Source organism: Pristiophorus japonicus, chromosome 1, assembly GCF_044704955.1.
Source record: "Pristiophorus japonicus isolate sPriJap1 chromosome 1, sPriJap1.hap1, whole genome shotgun sequence".
Lineage (NCBI taxonomy): Eukaryota > Metazoa > Chordata > Chondrichthyes > Pristiophoridae > Pristiophorus > Pristiophorus japonicus.
This window is the reverse complement of record NC_091977.1, coordinates 500,988,402-501,011,197: the sequence shown is the minus strand read 5'-3', so window position 1 is coordinate 501,011,197 and position 22,796 is coordinate 500,988,402. Positions and strand designations below refer to the sequence as shown.

At 45.6% G+C, this 22,796-nt stretch overlaps 1 protein-coding gene across 7 annotated transcripts in view; it reads left to right on the top strand.

The window, feature by feature from the left end:
• fam135b (family with sequence similarity 135 member B) overlaps positions 1 to 22,796 on the top strand; it is a 528,209-nt gene that overhangs the window by 48,813 nt on the left and 456,600 nt on the right. For 2 of the 7 annotated variants that reach the window (XM_070895487.1, XM_070895470.1), the window contains one exon: positions 4,458 to 4,544. The exons of the other annotated variants lie outside the window; for them this stretch is intronic. The gene's annotated coding sequence lies outside the window, so the exon portion shown is untranslated. The remainder of the gene's footprint in view (positions 1 to 4,457; positions 4,545 to 22,796) is intronic. 7 annotated transcript variants of the gene reach the window in all.

Below are 22,796 nucleotides of genomic sequence, written 5' to 3'. Positions count from 1 at the left end.
TCTGTCTGTGCTGCATAGACTTTGGTTAAGGATGGGATTGGGCTAAACTTTGATACTTTCCTCCCCCTCTTTCATGATCGAATACCCGTGTTGACATTCACTGTCCAGGCCAATTGGGTGAGGTTCAAGATGACCCAGTATATCAGCCTTTTGAGGAGAGGAGTAGGGGATAATCGCTGCTGACTGCCACACACTAGCACCTTGCACTTACAGCGTAGGCTGGGATATGCTGTGCTGTTTTGTGCCTTCCTCCATTCTCATTATTGTGAGATTCAATAGATATCTTTCCAGTCCATCTGTACAATGTCTTGTATGGCTATAGGTAGCCCCTTTCCTTCCTCGCTCTACTATAGCTCGATCCAGTTCCATCATCCAGGTTTCTCCTTCCATGCATTTCTCTCTTCCATCTTAGTTTTAATTATTTTGTTGCCTCCTGAAATGCCAATGCAGATGCAGAAGCATTTCTCTTTCCACATCAATGATTGAATATACTCTTTTGAATAACTCATTCAGAGAGTCCTTCTTAGCCTAAGTGGCCCAATACCCCAGCACATGAAGCTTTGCACACTAAGCCGCCAAGGCTGCCAGCGCCATTGCTAATTTTTCTGTTTTATTTTTTTCTTTATTGCTGAAATGTTAACTTATTTTCCTGCGGTTATTTTCCTCTGTATTCGTCCCTCCCAAACCATAGTATCCCTCCTCTACCACGGCTTCGGTGCCTCCCTGAAACCGCTAAGTTTGGGCTCAAAGGTTTACCGCGTTAGTGCTGCAGCAATCAGCTCGGCAGAGCGGCAGGAGGAAGGTTTGCAGCTCGCCACGGCGACTCCTCACAGGATGAACTGTTGATCGGCTCGGATGCCTTTCACAGGCACAGCGACTCTGCTTTCATCACTTGTTGCTTCATCGGTTGACTGCACCGAGTAGAGCCAATGGAACACTCCCTCAGTACAGCTCTGGAATGTCGGCCAAGATTATGAGCACAAATTCCTGGAATCACACTTGAAGCCGTTGCATTCTGGGAACGGTAGCATAGTGATTGTGTTTCTGGATTAGTAATCCAATGGCCTGGACTCTTGATTTGGAGATATGAGTTCAAATCCCACCATGGCAGCTGAGGAGTTTAAATTCAGTTAATTAACTAAAAATCTGGATTAAAAAGCTAGTATCAGTAATAGTGACCAGATTGTTGTAAAAAAAAAATGATCTGGTTCACTAATATCCTTTTAGTGAAGGAAATCTGCTTTCCTACCTGGTCTGGCCTATGTGACTCCAGACCCACACAATGTGGTTGGTTCTTAACTGCCTTCTGAAATGGCCTAGCAAGCAGTTGTTAAGAAGGCAGCTCACCACCACCTTCTCGAGGGCAATTCTGGATGGGCAATAAATGCTGGCCTTGTGAGTGATGCCCACATCCCATGAATGAGTTTTAAAAAAAAAAAAATTCTGATCCAGAGCTCAGAATGCCACCAACTCAACGAAACTGTAATTGAGAGCATTCCTGCTTCTCCGGGCCCTACTAAAAATAACACAGTTTATCTTTCCAGGGCCGCTCTCCAACATTAAAACCGGTCGGGGAGCACATGACCCACGCTCTGACCAATTTTTTTCTTAAAATGTCAATCATGGTCCTGCGCATGTCATCGGACCCCGATTTGCATATTCAAAAAGGACTCACTGTCTGAAACATTTGGGCACCCAGTGGTATCCGCTTGTACAAATGGTGACAGCCAGAGCAACAGTGTGAAGGGAGTCTACCAAGCCCAATTTGAAGCCGCTGGCACCGATTTTGACAAGTTTAAATCTGCCCCAATGTGTCACCTGCCCCTGCAAATGAAACCTGGCATCCCCTAATCTGAGTTATAACCCTTTATAATCGGTTTTCTTCTGCAGGTCGTATTTCTATTCACAGCTGGTATTCTCAAGAGGAATTCTAATTCTAATCTATTGACCTACTATGGTAAAGATTAAAAGGGAAACAAAGGAAATAAATATGTAATGCCACAAAATTGCCCAATTGACCTTATTCTGTCATGATTATACAAAGTACAGTGAAATGGCATGATGATGCACAGTCTGTCAGCAGTGTCTGCTTACTGTCACTGCATACATTCAGTTTGTTCCGTTCTACCTGTGGAGATAGAATCAGAGAATAGATACAGCACAGAAGGAGGCCATTCGGCCCGTCGAGTCTGTACCAGCTCTCGGCAAGAACATTGCAGCTAGTCCCACTACCCCTGCCCTTGCCCTGTAGCCCTGCAAATTTATTTCCTTCAGGTACTTATCCAAATTCCTTTTGAACGCCACAATTGAATTTGCCTCCACCACTCTTTCAGGCAGTGCATTCCAGATTCTAACCACTCGCTGCATAAAAAAGTTTTCCTCATGTTGCCTTTGGTTCTTTTGCCAATCACCTTAAATCTGTGTCCTCTGGTTCTCGACTCTGCCCAGATCCTCATGATTTTGAATACTTCTATCCAATCTCCTCTCAACCTTCTCTGCTCTGAGGAACCCCAGATGTTCATTGACAGCAATGTTGCAAGTCATCTTCTGGAAAAATTATGAAACAAACGGCTCTGGAAACTTTAATGACTATTTATTTACTGTGCTACAATTTCTACAGGTGCCTTTGAGCACTAAAGAAATTGGGATTCCAGATAATTAGCTCCCTGTTACATTACAATTCAGGCAAGTAACTAGGTAAATAGTTCATCCTTGTGATTACACATTGTGTAATATATATTCAAATATCCTTCCTCAGGAAGTCTTGTTCTCAAGTCTTCCCTCACAAAAATTACAATTACTGCACCATTTGTGCAAGTCACTGATTTTTCCTCTCACAAATCACAGCATAATTGATTCATCCAGCTCAGAAGAAGACCATTGGACCCACTGTGCCTGCACAGAGCTATCCAATTAGTTCCACTCCCCTGCGCTTTCCCCATAGCCATGCAGATTTTTGTTTACAGGTATATATCTAATTCCCTTTTGAAAGTTATTATTGAATCTGCTTTCACCAGTACATTCCAGATCATCATAACTCGCTGCATAAAAAAATTCTCCTCTCTTTCCCCCACCCCTCCCACCCGGCTTCTCCAATTACCTAAGATGATACATTCTGCTTCCCTTCTTGTGACAATGCTGCATTTGAACACCATATTTATAGAGATGCAATAGAATAACTGCAAATGCTTGAAATCAGAAATGCAAACAGAAACTATCGTAAAGGCATAGCAGGCCTGTCGGCATCTGACAGCGCAAGTTAAGTGAATGTTACTTATAGAGGACCACTTCTTCGGAATGGAGGAAGGGTCCCATTCCAAAAGGCGAGCCTGTCTTTTTTTGGTGCTGACTGGCCTACGATGTATTATGGTTCTTAATTGTTCAAGCTTTCTGTCCTGTGCTGCTATGATTAAGTCTTCTCAGTTAGATGCCATTTAAAGCTGTAATACAGTAAAACCACCATCCAATTTGTCGTGTCAAACTCAGCAGGTAAAAATAAATTGGGAAGCAAATCTAATTTATTTTTAAATAGGATTCAATGAAAATGAAGCTTGAAATAAAGCCTAAAAATGGTGTAAATACAAACAAAGACCATGTGAAAATAAAAGACAAGTTAACATTTTAGCTGGAGATGCTACATCAGAACAGATCATAAAGGAACTGTCACATAGCAGGATGTATTCACAATGAGGTGAACCCTAGTACTTATATAATTTGCCTCTAGTCAGGACCTCACTCCTTTCTGATGCCAACTTCAAATAAATTGTCAGAAACATGCTGATACTAACAAAAACATGAAACTGGTTATTTAACAGTTACATCCTGGGACATATAACGTATTGTCAGATGTTCAGACCCAACCTGCTGGGTGCCATCTTAACACAGGCTGCACTCAGTAAATGGTTCAGTAAGCCAATTTAAATCAATTGTATTTTATGCACAGCAAATCCTAAGTTATTAATTGTGGACCTTTGGCTTGCATTGAGTTGGCTAAAGTCTGCTGGGATTGCAGCCGTGCTACACATATTGGCGCCCGTTATCCCGGCGGTGGGTGGGAATGGGGGGGCGCGCGGGGATGATGGAGGAGTCGAGAATGCATGTTATAAATGTTCTGGGTATCAACCCGTTAGCCTGGCCCATTCCCAGAATTTGCAGATAAAGGGATCATTTCAAATACAGCTTTTAAAAAAAAATTCAACTAATGTCTTCCCTTCTAAAACATATTGTGAATTTTGCTCCCACGTCCTATCCATCTTCAGCAGAAAAAAATTCTCCAACCTTGCCCTTTGCTCTTTAGTTGATCTTAAATTTATCCCATGTAGTTAGCGACTCACCAACCAGTTTTATACCGATCGACATTATCGAAACCTGTCATTGTTTTAATTACCTCTATTAGATCTTCACTTAACTTTCTTGTTCCACAAGAACTTGCTTTAATATAATGCATTTAAATCTAGGAAATCATCCCAAGGTGCTTCACAGTTGTATTATCTGACAAAATTCGAGACCGAGCCATATAAGGAGCGATTCGGACAGATGACAAGGTAGGCTTTAAGGAGCATCTTAGGAGAGATCTAGTACGGAGGCGAAGAGGTTTAGGGAGGGAATTCCAGAGCTTAAGGCCTAGACAGCTGAAGACATGGTCACCAATGGTGGCGGCAGTGAAAGTCAGGCATGCAAAAGAGGCCAGAATTGGAGGAATGCAGAGTTTTCTGAGCTTTGTGGGGCTGAAGGAGGTTACAGAGATGGGAAGGGGTGAGGCCATGGAGAAATTTGAACATGAGGATGAGAATTTCAAAATCGAGGCGTTTGTGGGTTGGGAGCCAAAGTAGGTCAGCGATCATAGGGGTGATGAGTGAACGGCACTTGGTGTGAGTTAGGATATGGGTAGCTGAGTTTTGGATGAGTTCAAGTTTATGGAGGCTGGCTGGGAGAACAGTGGAGATAACAGAAGTATGGAAAAGGGTTGCCAAGGCAGGTGTAGAGGCGGGCAATATTACAAAGGTGGAAGTAGATGGTCTTGGTGATGGAGAGGATATGGGATTGGAAGTTCATCTCTAGGTCAAATAGGACGCTGAGATTGCAAACAGTCTGGTTTAACCAGAGACAGTGGCCAAGGAGATGGATGGAATTGGCGGTTAGGGCAGGGGCCAAAGACAATGGCTTTAGTCTTCCCAATATTTAATTGGAGGAATTTTCTGCTCATCTAATACTGGTTGTCGGGCAATCATTGTGAAAAATCATCGGCAGTGGAAGGATCGATACAGGTGATGGTGAGATAGAGTTGGGTGCTGGCCAGGTATGAAATCTGACATGTTTTCGAATGATGTTGCCGAGGGGTGGAATATAAATAACAAATAGGAGCGGGCCAATTATAGAACCTCGGGGGACTCCAAAGGTAATGGTGCTGGAGTGGTGAACAAAGCCATTGCAGGAGACTCTCTGGCTATGACTGGAGTGATAAGAATGCAACCAGGCGAGGGCAATCCACTCAACTCGACAACGGAGGAGACATATTAGAGGAGGATGATATGGTCAAATCGTGTCAAAGCCTATATAAAAGTTGGAAAGGATGAGGAGGGGTTGTACACCATGCTCACAGTTACTTCGGGGCCACGCTTACAAGTTATTTAAGGGAAGAACTGGGTTGGATATTCTTTTCCCAGAAAATAATGGATCTGTGGAACCGGCTGCTGGCTTGCGCAGTGGACCTTGATATGCTATATTCTCCTCTCTCTCTCTCTCTCTCTCTCTCTCTCTCTCTCTCTCTCTCTCTCTCTCTCTCGAGAGAGAGAGAGAGAGCTGGATCTGTTTCTAGCTGAGGCAGAGATGGAAACATAGACATAGAAACATAGAAAATAGGTGCAGGAGTAGGCCATTCGGCCCTTCGAGCCTGCACCACCATTCAATAAGATCATGGCTGATCATTCACCTCAGTACCCCTTTCCTGCTTTCTCTCCATACCCCTTGATCCCTTTAGCTGTAAGGGCCATATCTAACTCCCTCTTGAATATATCCAATGAACTGGCAACAACAACTCTCTGCGGTAGGGAATTCCACAGGTTAACAACTCTCTGAGTGAAGAAGTTTTTCCTCATCTCAGTCCTAAATGGCTTACCCCTTATCCTTAGACGATGTCCCCTGGTTCTGAACTTCCCCAACATCGGGAACGTTCTTCCTGCATCCAACCTGTCCAGTCCCGTCAGAATTTTTTTGTTTCTATGAGATCCCCTCTCGTCCTTCAAAATCCAGTGAATACAGGCCCAGTCGATCCAGGCTCTCCTCATATGTCAGTCCTGTCATCCCGGGAATCAGTCTGGTGAACCTTCGCTGCACTCCCTCAATAGCAAGAACGTCCTTCCTCAGATTAGGAGACCACTGAACACAATATTCCAGGTGAGGCCTCACTAAGGCCCTGTACAACTGCAGTAAGACCTCCCTGCTCCAATACTCAAATCCCCTAGCTATGAAGGCCAACATACCATTTGCTGCCTTCACCACCTGCTGTACCTGCATGCCAACTTTCAATGACTGATGTACCATGACACCCAGGTCTCGTTGCACCTCCCCTTTTCCTAATCTGCCGCCATTCAGATAATATTCTGCCTTCGTGTTTTTGCCCCAAAGTGGAATACCTCACATTTATCCACATTATACTGCATCTGCCATGCATTTACCCACTAACTAACCTGTCCAAGTCACCCTGCAGCCTCTTGGCGTCCTCCATACAGCTCACACTGCCACCCAGCTTAGTGTCATCTGCAAACTTGGAGATATTACACTCAATTCCTTCATCTAAATCGTTAATGTATATTGTAAATAGCTGGGGTCACAGCACTGAGCCCTGCGGCACCCACTAGTCACTGCCTGCCATTCTGAAAAGGACCTGTTTATCCCGACTCTCTGCTTCCTGTCTGCTAACCAGTTTTCTATTCACGTCAGTACATTACCCCCAATACCATGTGCTTTAATTTTGCACACCAATCTCTTGTGTGGGACCTTGTCAAAAGCTTTTTGAAAGCCCAAATACACCACATCCACTGGTTCTCCCTTGTCCACTCTACCAGTTACATCCTCAAATATTCTAGAAGATTTGTCAAGCATGATTTCCCTTTCATAAATCCATGCTGACTTGGACCGATCTTGTCATTGCTTTCCAAATGTCGCTATTTCATCTTTAATAATTGATTCCAACATTTTCTCCACTACTAATGTCATGCTAACCAATCTATAATGACCCGTTTTCTCTCTTCCTCCTTTTTTAAACAGTGGTGTTACATTAGTTACTCTCTAGTTCATAGGAACTGATCCAGAATCGCTAGACTGTTGGAAAATGATCACCAATGCATCCACTATTTCTAGGACCACTTCCTTAAGTACTCTGGGATGCAGACTATCAGGCCCTGGGGATTTATCGGCCTTCAATCCCATCAATTTCCCTAACACAATTTCCCAATAACTAAGGATTTCCTTCAGTTCCTCCTTCTCACTCGACCCTCGGTTCCCTAGTATTTCCAGAAGGTTATTTGTGTCTTCCTTCGTGAAGACAGAATCAAAGTATTTGTTTAACTGGTCCGCCACTTCTTTGTTCCCCATTATAAATTCACCTGAATCTGACTGCAAGGGATCTACGTTTGCCTTCACTAATCTTTTTCTCTTCACATATCTATAGAAGCTTTAAAGTCAGTTTTTATGTTCCCAGCAAGCTTCCTCTCATACTGTACTTCCCCCCCCCCCCACTCCTAATTAAACCCTTTGTCCTTCTCTGCTGACTTATAAAATTCTCCCAGTCCTCAGGTTTGCTGCTTTTTCTGGCCAATTTATATGCCTCTTTTTTGGAGTTAACACTATCCTTAATTTCCCTTGTTAGCCACGGTTGAGCTACCTTCCCCGTTTTATTTTTACTCCAGATAGAGATGTAGAATTGTTGAAGTTCATCCATGTGAACTTTAAATGTTTGCCATTGCATATCCACCGTCAACCCTTTGGGCCCAAGTTTCCACATGATTTGCGCCTGAATTTTAGGAGCAACTGGTGAAGAACGGACTATCTTAGAAATCGCAATTCTCCACATTTTTTTTTTCTGCAGTTCCAGCCAGTTAGAACAGTTTCACTTTGGAACAGAATTTTTTCTTCAAAAGGGGGCGTGTCCGACCACTGACGCCTGATTTCAAAGTTTCCACAGTGAAAACGTACTCCAAACTAACTTAGAATGGAGCAAGTGAAGATTTTTGTAGAACTGAAAAAACCTTGTCTACACATTAAAAAATCAGGCGCAGGTTACAAATTAGGCGTCCAGAACGAGGTGGGGGGAGAGGGGGGAGGAAGGGAAGTCATTAAATTCTGTAATAAATCCTTATTTATACTTATACAAATATTATACAAATAAATCCAACCTGAATAAAAATTTATAAGCAAAGAAAAGATTAAATAAACCATTTTCCTACCTGTGTGAAAGTGCTTCACCCAGGGAGAATGCTGCAGTCAGCCTCACAAGTTGAGGCAACCGTTCGTTCCCGCGGGGGGGGAAGGAGGAAGCCGTTCGTTCCTGCGGGCGGGGGGGGGCGGAGGGAAACGGCTGCCTCAACTTTCTGAGGCTTCCTGCAGCCTTCTGACTGCTGCAAGAAGCCTCAGTGCTGATGTGCTGATGGCAATGTGCTTTTATTAAAAAATGTTCAAAAATTAAACAGTTACAAAGAACTACAAAAATGGCCGAGTGCCAGTGTTTCCTTCACACTGCGCGTGCGCGAACGCTCCAACGCGCACGCACAGGGTTGCCGGCAGGAAAAAAACTAATTTAAATGGTACCCGCCCCTGCCACTTACAAAATTGGCACACGTGTAGGCTCCACCCCCCTGGGCGCCGCGCCAAGCAGACAAGGAGCTGCAAAGCGCTCCAGAATCACGCGTTTTTTTTCCGGCGCCGTTTTCGGCGCGAAAAACGGGCGCCCAGATCGGAGGGGCGCCCGTTTTTTATCGTGTGGAAACTTGGGCCCTTTAAGTATCCTTTGCCAGTCTATTCTAGCCAATTCACATTTCATACCATCAAAGTTATCTTTCCTTAAGTTCAGGACACCTTGTATAAGAGGTATGTACCCTGTAATATAACCTGGACTAGTTTTGTTCGCTTAAAGGGGCTGGAGATGAATTTTTCTGATTTGATCAGTTAGCCTGGGTTTCTATGATTTTTGTGCCTCTCCCAGGGGATTTCATGGCTCTAGGTGGGTCATCATCATCATCATAGGCAGTCCCTTGGAATCGAGGAAGACTTGCTTTCACTCTTAAAAATGAGTCCTTAGGTGACTGTACAGTCCAATACGAGAACCACAGTCCCTGTCACAGGTGGGACAGATAGTCGTTGAGGGAAAGTGTGGGTGGGACTGGTTTGCCGCACGCTCTTTCCGCTTGATCTCGGCGATGAGACTCGAGGTGCTCAGCGCCCTCCCGGATGCACTTTCTCCACTTCGGGCAGACTTTGACCAGGGACTCCCAGGTGTCAGTCGGAAGTGTCTGCATCACAACTGTATTGTATAGGCTTGATTGACCAGTGAATTATTTTTGCAAGTTCAACCACTTTCTTCAGTATTCCTTCATTATCTATAATTATACAATCAAATTGTTCCATCTCTTCTTTTATCCTTTCTGATTACAACATTGTTTTTGAAAACCAAGGAAAACTACTCCGCCATTGCTTCATCCTTCCAAAGATTCCTTTTTTCATCTCAATTCAGCCTAGTCTGTAATTTTTTTTACTTTTTAGACTGTCTCAAGCCCTGCACTTTAGCACATACACTAAGTGGACAATTAGTGCACTACTGAGCGAGTGCTGCATTGATAGAGTAACACACTGTCAGAGAGGCCGTGCTTCGATAAGATGTTAAACATCTACTGTTATGTTTGGGTGGACATTATATAACCTATGTCACTACTGCAACAAAAGTTCTCCCAATGTCCTTCGGATGTTGCTGTTGCAGAATGCAATGGCAGCCTTGTTTGCTAAAATAACAACAGATAATTCATTCCAGAAGCAATTCACTGTGTGAAGGTTTGAGATGTGATAATAAGTTGCTATCTAAGTGCAAGTCCGTAATCTTTCCATTATGCTGTGGTGCCAGGCAACCCTGAGGGTAATACAATGCTCCTTTTGTAAGCATATGTCATTTACATCCTCTGAATGATGAGGCTGTTTGGATTGTTCCCAGCTTACCATTTTATCTAATTTTATCTAAATTCTGATCTTTGATTGAAGCATTTTATCAAGTACTATACATAACATAAGAAATAGGAGCAGGAGTAGGCCATTCAGCCCCTCGAGTCTGCGCCACCATTCAATAAGATCATGGCTGATCTTCTACCTCAACTCCACTTTCCTGCACTATCCCCATATCCCTTGATTCATTTAATATCCAAAAATCTATCGATCTCTGTCTTGAATATACTCAAAGACTGAGGGGCCGAAATTCACCATCCCTGAAGGAACGGCTACAGCGGGGTTTGGACTGCCGATCGAAAAAAATTGATCGCCCGACTCGGTTGGGCACTTTTCCCTCACCGGGCCATATTCGGCTCCGGGAGGTGGGGAAGGGAGGTGGTGTTTGAGCAGGGCTCACTTCCGCTGGAAACGGTGGGGTGAAGCCACTGTAAAGGTAAGTTTCCAGTGTTGAGGTCTGCAGCTTGCGGGCCGCTAGAAAGCGGCCAGGACAGGGATTTCCAGCTCGAAAAAGGTAAGAGTTCTTCAGGCAGTGCCCCCACGAGGTATTCGAGTCGGTACTCGAAAGCAACACCATTGGAGTATTACCCTTTGGGAGGGAAATAGTTTTATTAATTTTATTGTTTTTATGTCAGATTGCATCATCCACAGTATTTAGGTTTTCGTGAGTTTTATTAATTGTTTTGGCTCCATTGAACCCGCTGAGTGCTACTCTGAGGTTTGCACATACTTTTGTATAACTTTCAAGTCTGTCTACAGTGGAGGCCTGTGGGCTGCAGAGATCTGCTTGGCGGGGTTCACCCTGGTAGGAGTGTTGGGAGGGTAACACCTCATACACCTGCTCAGAAGTAGGGCAGCACGCAGGAGTAGGCATCGCTGTCAGCACCGTGCAGAGAGGCCAGACCAGTGTGCCCGCCATCATGACCGGCCTGAATCAGGATTGCGGTTGGCTGTTTGGGGACAAGGGATATCCCCTGTCCACTTGGCTGTTCACTCCACTGTGGAACTCCAGGTCAGCGCCAGAGCATGCATACAGCGACGCTCATTGTGCCACTGGGTGCATCATCGAGCAATGCATAGGCATCATTAACTAGAGGTACTGGTGTGTAAGAATTCGGCGAAAACACTTTTTGGACCGTTTGGACTTTGCTTAGACATTTTCACTGTACAGCAGAAGAGCTTGCTGGCACAGATCCAAACATGTTTAACTTGAATATACATCAGCTGGGCGGGAATGAGAATGGCTGAACGCAGGAACATCATGGTTGATGAGCGCCTTTTGTCATGGAATGGGAACCCATCAGTGAGACATTAAATAAAGTGGACGGGGTTTCAGGCCATCGAAAGACAAAGGAAAGATATTTTGACCACAGACTCATCGGAGCCACATATCAAGGGACGCCCAGTTGACAAAGGAGCAGGCACAGACTTGAGTTTATTTTTCAGTTGGAAAGCCTCAGGAAGGACAGTTGGACTTTTAGCAGTCTTGCAGGTATAAGAGAATGGCAGTTGGAAGCCATCTCTCTCTCTCCCCTCTTCTACGCCTGCTTGCAATTCAGAAGGACTGGGATGGAGAGAAGGAACACCAGAGTGCCTTGCTACTTCGACTGGGAAGAGGACCTTGTGACATGGACTTGAATACCACAGATTGGTACGGACCCAGAAGATATGCCTCATCGGGAGAAGCATCGAGTAAGCCAGAGGGGTAATTGGTGAGCATTTATCCCAGCCCACGCATCTTTAAGACCACCGCATAGTTCGAAAGGGTGTCGTGTGCCCCAACCAAGCCTTAGGGGTTTTAGTGGGGAGGTTTTTTGCAAAGGTCTTCAGTGCATACACATTCTGTTGGACAGATTTCAGTGGTGCAATTTTATATCCAAGCATGGGTGGTTTAGACGTGGGTACTTTGCTTTAGGGGCCTGCTTAGACAGGCCAGACTGTGAGTTGTACTGTGTTTGTTTGTATTACACTACCAGGGTGTTTTTATTGGGTGCAGGTATGTTTTAACTTGAATAAAAGCATTGTGAAGGTTGAAACCAAAAATATCTGTATGACTGTATATTACTGTTCACTACTATAATTCCGGAGTCTAGAACTATTGTAAGAGGGGTGATTCGAAACCATCAGGGGCAAAACCACTTACAGGTGCCTGGACTGCTCTGGTGGCACCTTGCAGTACTCTCTTCAACGGGTCTCCATCATCGTCATGGTCTGCTGCATGCTGCACAACCTGACCACCATGAGGGGACAGCTGCTGGAGGTTGAGTCAGCAGTACAACCTGAGGAGGAGGAGGATCCCCGTCGCCCCACAGCTAGGAGACATCGACCCATCGTCACCCTGGAAGTGCTGGGTGCAGATTGGCCAGCATCCTCCTGGGTGGCTGCGTGTTCTCATATATGGAGGTGCCTGACATCTCCCCTGCAATCTCACTCCATGCATTTTATACGGCCTGTCTGCCAGGTCTCCCCATATCAGGAAACAGTATTCTTCTTCTGTCCTCCACACCGTCCATCAGTGTCTCCAGCTCCATATCAGTGAACCTGTTGGCTCTCCTTGCACCTCTTACACCAGCCATCCTTCCAAACTCCTCCCTCCCCCCCCCCCCCCCCCCCCCAGCCAAGGCCTGGAAGCAGCTGGCTCCTTAGAAACCCTTACCTACATGCTGAAATTCTCAGTGGTGAGAACGCTCAAATTAAGTCATCCGCACTGCTGAAAAAAGCACTTTGGAAGGGTTCCTTAGTGCTAGAAGCCATTTGTTCACTTTTGGAGCTGAATATGGGGTGGCCCCAAAAAGGCTTTCCAGCAGAACAGAATTTCGGGCCCCTACAGTTTAGGTCTCCTTATTTAAGGAGGGATGTTCTTGCATTGGAGGCAGTTCAGAGAAGGTTCACTAGGTTGATTCCTGGGATGAAGGGGATGTCTTCTGAGGAAAGGTTGAGCAGGTTGGGCCTGTGCTCATTGGAGTTTAGAAGAATGAGAGGTGATCTTATTGAAACATATAAGATTCTGAGGGTGTTTGACGTTAGATGCAGAGAGGATGTTTCCCCTCGTGGGGGAATCTAGAACTTGGGGGCATAGTTTCAGAATAAGGGGTCGCCCATTTAAGACAGAGATGAGGAGGAATTTCTTCTTCGAGGGTCGTGAATCTTTGGAATTCTCTACCCCAGAGAGCTGTGGAGGCTGAGATATTGAATATATTCAAGGCTGAGATAGACAGATTTTTGAATGATAAGGGAGTCAAGGGTTATGGGGAGCGGGCAGAAAAGTGGAATTGAGGCCAAGATCAGATCAGCCATGATCTTGAATGACGGAACAGGCTCGAGGGGCCAGATGGCCTACTCCTGCTTCTATTTCTTATGTTCTTGTATCCCAGCTAGGTTACCGCCCCTAATCGGGATGAGGGCCAATTTCTAGCCCCAAAACTGTACACAATACTCCAGATGCAGTCTCACCAGGGCCCTATATAATTGCAGTAAGACATCTTTACTCTTCTACTCAAATCCTCTTGGAATAAAGGCCAACATACCATTTGCTTTCTTAATTGCTTGCTGTACCTGCATGTTAACTTTCAGTGATTCGTGTACAAGGACACCTAGGTCACTTTGAACACCAACATTTCCCAACTGCTCACCATTTAAAAAATAGTCTAATTTCTATTTTGCCTACCAAAGTGGATAACTTTACATTTCTCCACATAATATTCAATTTGCCATGTTCTTGTCCCACTCACTTAGTCTGTTTATATCCCCTTGAAGCCTCTTTGCATCCTCCTCACAACTTACATTCCCACCTAGCTTTGTAATATTCCCACCGACTCTTCTAATTTATTTCCTCTTCAATCCCCTCCTCTAACTTTTATATCTGGCAGAGCTGTTAGGGTAGCTCAGTTGTTTGTATTTGTGCCAGTCAGAATTTGGCCAATTTTTTACGGTTCTATGCTGGAGAAATGGAGGGAGATTATGTTCTGGCATTTTGTGCCTGGAGTACATTGACACTTGGGTGGGCAGGTCTTGTCTTTAGGGAAGACACATATACATATACATATACCTGTAGAGTGCAAATCAAATCATGGCACCCAAAACAAGAGGATTGTGATTCAGTCTATAAGAGCTAGTTACAGCTCACTTGTGTAGGTAACCTCCTGAGATATGTAAGTGACCTAGAGGCTGAAAACTGGGGATACAATTAAGGTAAATTCACCAATCCTGTTCAGAGTAAGGTCAGAGAATCAGCCCGACAGTATTCCAGAAGTGTTCTCCCTTTGAGTGTGGCTCCTTGCTGGCAGTGCAGAATCGGTGCATTTAAAATAATAGGTACATTCTTAAAATACCTTTCTTCTCTCTTTAAAATGTTGACTTGTGCCGCGATACAGTTCTGTGGCTGCCAGCTTATTATCCAGTATCCTTGCAAGTTCTTCATTCTTCATCTGTGATCCTAGATAATGTGTGTCCCAGATGATTTGACTGTGGGGCATCACAGCCTAGAAGTATCCAGTGCAAATAAAGGAGGCCGAGCAGTGCCCTAGCTGAGATCAGCTGAATGAAAAACTGAGTCCCCAGTACAAATCCTTGAGGAACACCACTTGTTGCATCCCACCATTTCGCGGCCGGGAAGGGATTTCTGCACCGGGTGCAGGAAGTCCCACCCGGACGAGGTTACTGCCCCGAAATGGGGCATAACACAATTTTTCCCCCTAGAGCATTATTAATTCCAGAGTGTGGCACTGAGATAATTAATGGCATGGAAGCCAGTGTTTAGGCGAAATGGGTGCAGGGAATAGGCAGTCAGCGAATCTGAGAATTCAAGGTAGAGGTTGTCATGTATCTCACATTACTGTATATAACATTATCTCTTACCATGCTATACATGACTGTAACTGGATATGACCTGCAACAATAAACATACCTTACCACCAGGGGTGCACTTGCAGGAGACACTCCATACCTGTCCCACTGTGGTATATAAAGGGAGGTCTCAGGCAAGTGCAGCACTGGAGAGCTGGAATTAAAGGTGCAGGTCCTGAGTGGCCTTGACTTCAGCATGTATCTCGTGTAAATCAGTACATTAGAGTCAGGACTTAACAGTGGCGACGAGTTACGGGATCACAGAATCCTCAGAATGGCTACCAACAGCTCAGATGAGCAATACAATGCTGGAGACAATTGGGATGACTTTATAGAAAGGCTCCAGCAAAGCTTTGTGACCAAAGGCTGGCTGGGCGACAATAAGGCAGACAAGAGAAGAGCCCATCTCTTGACCAGCTGTGGCTCGAAAACATACGCTTTAATGAAAGACCTGCTGGCACCCGAGAAACTAGCAAGCAAGTCGTTTGAGGAGTTGAGCACACTGGTGAGAGACCACCTGAAGCCAGCGAGCAGCCTACACCTGGCCAGACACAGGTTCTACAATGACAGACGCTGTGTGGGCCAACGCATACCCGACTTCGTGGCGGAACTTCGGAGGCTGGCTAGTTTATGTGAGTTCCCCGATGAACTAAGGAGAGAAGTACTGAGAGACTTTTTTATTGAAGGAATAGGCCACGCAGGCATATTCCGAAAGCTTATAGAGACCAAGAACTTGACCCTAGAGGCAGCAGCACTGGTCGCACAGACGTTCTTCGCAGGCGAAGAAGAAACGAGGCTGATCTATACTTCGGGTACGACAACCAACGAGGCATCGGAACAAGGGGTTCACATTGTGAAACAAACCGCTACCCCCACACACAGACAAAGGCAGGAGAGCAGGCCTTCAACAGCAGACAGTGGTGCCAGAAGCCATCAAAATCAAGGGCCACATGAATGGCCGATCACACCTCATCAACCCACAATGCGAGCAATCAACAACAGATTGAGAGAAGCTCAAGGGAGATCAGCCAAACGTAGCTCATCCTTCGGAAACAATGGAAGCGGTCTGTGTTGGAGATGTGGGGGAAGGCACTCAACCAGGGTATGTCGATTTCAGCATGCTGTTTGCAGAAACTGCAACTACACAGGGCATCTGGCTCGCATGTGCAGAAAAACAGCAGCTTGACTGGTATACGAATCGGATGGGTTGGAAAGCGGACCAGAAGACTGTTGGAACAGTGCACGGGACGCCGAAGTACAGCGGGTTAATACGATCAATGTCCACTGTTCTTACATCAAGACGCCTCCAATTATGATGAGGGTTCTACTCAACGGGATACCAGTCAACATGGAACTGGACACGGGGACCAGTCAATCCCTCATAAGGTAACCCCCTCATGAGGTGGTTAACTTATGATGATAGATTGAGTAGACTGGGTCTTTACTCGTTCCGAAGGATGAGGGGTGATCTTATAGAAACATTTAAAATAATGAAAGGGATAGACAAGAAAGAGGCAGAGATGTTGTTTCCACTGGTAGGGGAGACTAGAACTAGGGGGCACAGCCTCAAAATACGGGGGAGCCAATTTAAAACTGAGTTGAGAAGGAATTTCTTCTCCCAGAGGGTTGTGAATCTGTGGAATTCTGTGCTTAGGGAAGCAGTTGAGGCTAGCTCATTGAATGTATTCAAGTCACAGATAGATAGATTTTTAACCAATAAGGGAATTAATTGTTATGGGGAGCGGGCGGGTAAGTGGAGCGGAGTCCACGGCCAGATCAGCCATGATCTTGTTGAGTGGCGGAGCAGGCTCGAGGGGCGAGATGGCCTACTCCTGTTCCTAATTCTTATGTTCTTATGTTCAACAATTTGAACAGCTGTGGCCGCACAAGGCCAAAACTCACAAAGATCGACACCAAACTAAGGACCAATAATGAAAGAAATCGTCCCAGTCCTTGGCAGCGCCATGCTCTCAGTCACACACAAAGGGATGGTGAACCGACTTTCCCTGTGGATTGTCCCCGGGGATCTCCCAGCCCTGTTGGGGAGAAGCTGGCTAGCAAAACTTAATTGGAAATGGGATGATGTTCACGCCATATCGTCAGAAGAATGGATCTCCTGCTCAACAGTTCTAAGCCGTTTTGAACATCTCTTTCAGCCAGGTGTGGGCGCCTTCAAAGGGGCTAAAGTTAGAATCTACATCACACAGAATGCCAGACCGGTCCATCACAAGGCTAGAGCTGTGCCTTATGTGATGAGGGAAAAGATTGAAAACGAACTGGACCGGCTTCTGCGGGAAGGCATTATCTCACCTGTGGAATTCAGCGACTGGCAAGCCCCATCGTCCCCGTCATGAAGCCTGATGGATCCGTGCGAATCTGTGAGGATTACAAGTCTACCATAAACAGAGTCTCCCTACAGGACCAATACCCGCTGCCCAGAGCGAAGGACCTATTTGCCACGTTGGCTGGAGGAAAACTTTTCTCAAAACTTGACCTCACATCTGCGTATATGACGCAAGAACTGACCGAAGAGTCTAAGCTACTCACCACCATCAACACACATCGAGGCCTGTTTGTGTACAATCGATGCCCATTCGGCATCAGGTCGGCAGCTGCTATATTCCAGCGCAACATGGAGAGTCTGCTCAAGTCCATCCCGGGGACGGTTGTATTTCAAGATGATCTTCTCATCACGGGCAGGGACACCAACTCTCATCTCCGCAATCTTGAAGTACTAAGTCGATTGGATCGGGTAGGCCTAAGAGTTAAGAAATCCAAGTGTCTGTTTCTCGCGCCTGAGGTTGAATTTTTGGGCAGAAGGATTGCGCTGATGGAATCCATCCAACCGAATCCAAAACCGAAGCGATTCGCCTGGCACCCAGGCCCCGGAATGTCTCGGAACTGCGCGCCTTTCTCAGGCTACTCAATTACTTTGGGAACTTTATGCAGAACTTGAGCACGCTGCTGGAGCTTCTCCACGTGCTACTCAGAAAGGGATGCGATTGGTTTTGGGGGGACGCCCAAGAACGCGCCTTCAATAAGGCATGCAACCTTCTATGTTCCAAGAGTGTTTTAGCCTTTTCTAACCCAGGTAAAAAGTTAATCCTTACATGTGGTGCGTCAGCGTACGGGGTCGTGTGCGTTTTGCAGCATGTCAATGATGCGGGTAAATTGCAGCCCGTTGCTTATGCCTCCAGGTCACTTTCGCGGGCGGAGTGCAGGTACGGTATGGTTGAGAAGGAGGCGCTCGCGTGCGTGTATGGTGTCAAAAAGATGCACCAATACCTTTTCGGGGACAAGTTTACATTAGAAACCGACCACAAACGCCTCACGTCCCTACTATCCGAGTGCAAGGCAATGAATGCCAATGCCTCGGCGCCCATTCAGCGGTGGGCACTCATGCTGGCGGCTTATGACTACACGATTAGGCACAGACAACTGTGCCGACGCGCTTAGCAGGCTACCCCTGGCGACCACAGAAGGGTCCAACGAACAGGCCTGTGAGATGGTCATGGCAATCAATGCCTTTGAATCCACAGGTTCGCCCATGACGGCTCGCCAAATCAGAGCCTGGACGACCAGCGACCCCACATTATCTCTAGTTAAAAGATGCGTTTTAACTGGTGACTGGGCAGAGGCTCGCGATGCTTGCCCCGAGGAAGTCAAACCCTTCCATAGGTGCATGCATGAACTCTCACTACAGGCAGACTGCCTGATGTGGGGCAGCCGAGTAGTTATGCCCTTACGAGGCAGGGAGGCGTCTGTCCGGGAGCTCCATCGCGAACACGGGGATCGTCCTCATGAAAGCCGTAGCCAGATCTCATGTCTGGTGGCCTGGCATTGACGCGGACTTGGAGCTCTGCGTCCGTCGGTGCACCATTTGTGCCCAACTCAGTAATGCCCCCAGGGAGGCCCCCCTAAGCCCCTAGGCCTGGCCCACCAAACCATGATCGCGGGTGCATGTCGTCTATGCGGGCCCATTCATGGGCAAAATGTTCCTCGTAGTCGTTGATGCATTTTCAAAATGGATCGAGTGTAGCATTTTAAACTCGAGCATCACCTCCACCACTGTGGAGAGCCTTAAAACCATGTTTGCAACGCACAGCATTCCTGACATATTGGTCAGTGATAATGGTCCGTGCTTCACCAGCGCAGAATTTCACGATTTTATAGTTGACCACGGTATAAATCACGTTAAGACGGCACCTTTCAAGCCGATCTTCAATGGCCAGGCGGAGCGAGCAGTGCAGATCATTAAACAAGGCATGCTCAGAATCCAAGGTCCCATGCTGCAGAGCCGCCTGTCGCGACTGCTGCTGGCATACAGATCTCGTCCGCATTCGTTGACTGGGGTTCCCCCCGCGCAACTATTGATGAAACAAACCTTAAAGACCAGGCTCTCGTTAATCCTCCCAGACATGCATGAAATTGTTGAGGCTAAGCCTCAAAAGCTAACTGAGTACCATGACCGAAATTCGAGGGGGAGGTGGAATGAGATAGGGGACAAAGTGTTTGTGCTAAACTATGGCCGGGGTCCCAAATGGCTTACAGGGACAGTAACAGACAAAGAGGGAAACAGGCTACTGGTTGTACAAATGGACAATGGCCAAACCTGCCGGAAGCATGTAGACCAAGTAAAAAATAGATTCACTGATAACACTGAAGAACCAGAGGCAGACTACAATGTGGAACTCACACCACACCTGGTGGATAGACAGGTGGAATAACCTGAGGAAAGGGCAGTCTCAACAGACAGCCCAGGCGAGATACAGCAATCACAACGAACGAAAAACAGACATCAAGGCAAACAACTGAACCACAACTAAGACGCTCCACGCGAGAGCGGAGACCACCTGAGAGACTGAATCTATAAAGGCAATAAGACCTTGGGGGAGGGTGATATCATGTATCTCACATTACTGTATATAACTGTATCTTACCATGCTGTACATGACTAACTGGCTATGACCTGTAACAATAAGCATACCTTACCACCAGGGGTGCACTTGCAGGAGACACTCCATACCTGTCCTACTGAGGTATATAAAGGGAGGTCTCAGGCAAGTGCAGGACTGGAGAGCTGGAATTAAAGGTGCAGATCCTGAGTAACCTTGACTTCAGCATGTCTCTCGTGTAAGTCAGTACATTCGAGTCAGGACTTAACAGAGGTAGGGGTGAGGCCATGAAGGGATTTAAACACTAGGATTGCAGGAGCCAATATAGGGCAGCATTGATGGGCAAGAAGAACTTGGTGCAGGATAGGATATGGATGGGAGAGACTTGGATGAGCTGAAGTTTATCGAGGATGGAAGATGGGAGGCTGGTCAGGAGAACATTGGAATAGTTGAGTATGAATGTGACAAAGGCATGGATGAGGGTTTTAGTAGCAAATTGGCTAAGGTAGGGTTGGATGTGGCTAATGCTACAGAGGTGGCAGTCGGCACTTCCTGTGATTGAGAGGCTATGGTGTTGGTGTTCAGCTCGGGTTTATTAAGATACTAAGGTTATAGACAGTCTGGTTCAGCCTGAAACAGTGGCGGAGGAAGGGAATGGAGTCAGTGTCAAGCGTGCAGAGTTTCTGGCGCTGGAGAGGTCGAGCTGAATGACATCAACGTATATGTGGAAGCTCACACTGGATCAATTCATGATGTCATTAAGGGGCAATATGTAGATGAGAAGAGGAGGGAAACAAATGGATCTTTGGGCACTCCCGAGGTGATGATGTAGGGTGAGGTCAGGGGTTAGGGTGAGATACTTTGACTACAATCGGATGGGTAAGGGCAATCCTGTGCATCTGGTTCATGGAGGAGAGGCATTGGAGGGGAATGATTTGTTGGGCCATGTCAAAAGTTGCAGAGAGGTTGAGGAGTACAAAGAGGGATAATCTTTGTCGCAGAAAATTATGTTTGGGACTTCAGTTCGGACTATTTCAGTGCTGTGGTAGAGGAGAAAACTCAATTAGAAAGATTTAAAAAGAGTTATGGACGAGATGGGCACTGACTTGGGAGGCAACAACATCGTTAAGAAAAGGGGGTTAGAGATGAGATAGTTTACAAGAATAGAAGAGTTGGTGATTGATTCTTGAGGAGGGAATTGATGATGGTGGTTTTGAGCAGGAGGGGCAATGGTGCTTGAGGAGAGGAACCCATTTACAATGTCAGCCAGGATGGGGACCAGGAAAGGAATTTGGATAGCCAAAAGCTTATTGGGAATGCGGTTGAGGGAGCAAGAGATTGGTCTTATGACGGAGATGAGCTTGGAGAGCTGATGAAGAAGAATTCAGTTAGATATAGCCATTATCCTCTATTTATTAATTCCTGTGCTGCAGCCTACTTGGAAACACGTAATGCAATCTGATAGAGCTACTGTTGTTTTTCAGCAGTCACCTAGACCCCCTGACTTGCCCTAAAATATTTTCATTGCTACACCCATGATTTACTGTAACCTTGAAGGCTAAGGCTCAAGAGCTTGAGAGAGGCTGTGGATGGCATAATTACAAAGCATCTCTTTCATTGATACAGAACAGTGCCTGCGAGCTTTCATCATAGTTCAGAGAAATGGATTGCTGTTGAACCCTAATTACAATTACTGAGGCAGACTGAAGATTGCTGTAGATAGTTTTAAAAATTGCTGCAATATTCCACATAACCTGGGGCTCAGTGCAAAATTCATCTAAACCACTTGCGTATAAAATGGTGAAAATGAGTCACTTCTATTGAGAGCAATTTTGTTGCAGGGCCTGTACTCGGCATCTTGGTAACTTTAGTATTTTACTGTTTTGCTGATATGAGTTTGGGGCAGAATAGATCCAGGAAATTGAGGACTGAGAAGAGAGCTGGTGGGATAGAATTGGAAAATAGCAAAGTGCAAGTGGAGGGAAAGGATAGAATCAGGCACTAAAGAAGTACGGAGCTGGGAGCCTATGAAAGTGGGAATCAGTGGGAGAAAAAGTGAGGTGAAGTAATAGAGTGGGAGATGACGACTTTAGAAGTGGCACTTAGCAAGTGGAAAACTGGGAGATGACATGGGTAATCAACCAATGAAGAAAGAAATAAATAGAAAAAGAAAATACTTAAATAGGAATCAAAAAGTGGAAACTATTGAAGAGACAAAAGAGCCAACAAATGAAAAAGCAAAACCAAGCAGCTGAGTAAAATGGAGGTGAGTTGAGAAGTAAAGTAAAAAGGGAATAACTAGAGAAAACAAGAATAAAAGAATGGGACAACTTAGTTGCAGAAGTTTTTTTCTTAACAATTTTTCATTATAAAATGGGATCTACAGAGACAGTCTTCATTGTGGATAGATGCTGTCCTGTCTGCCAATTACTGTCTCTTTCAACAGAAAGCAGAACAGATTTATGTTTATGCAGTACCAGTCACACAGAATGCCTTGTCTTTGCACAAGATGTTCTCAACACGATTCCCAATTTTGAACACTAATGTCATTAACTGTATTTGAAAGGCAAAGGAAATCTTAACAGATTATATTTCAGAGCAACTTCCGAAAAATGGATTGTTACAAGAACCATCAGTGCGTGTAAGTACCATCACTATCCTTTAAGGATCTTGTCTCTTTGAACCACAGACCATTTACAGAGAAGGAAAACAACTTTAGATTGTTTTTGCTTTGGCAAACAGGAGGCGTATTATGCAGGCTAACTGGTTTCAATAGGTGTAAGAGCAATGATGGAGGAGCTGAATGTGAGATGAATTCAAACATCTGAGCGTGTTGCATCCAGTGAA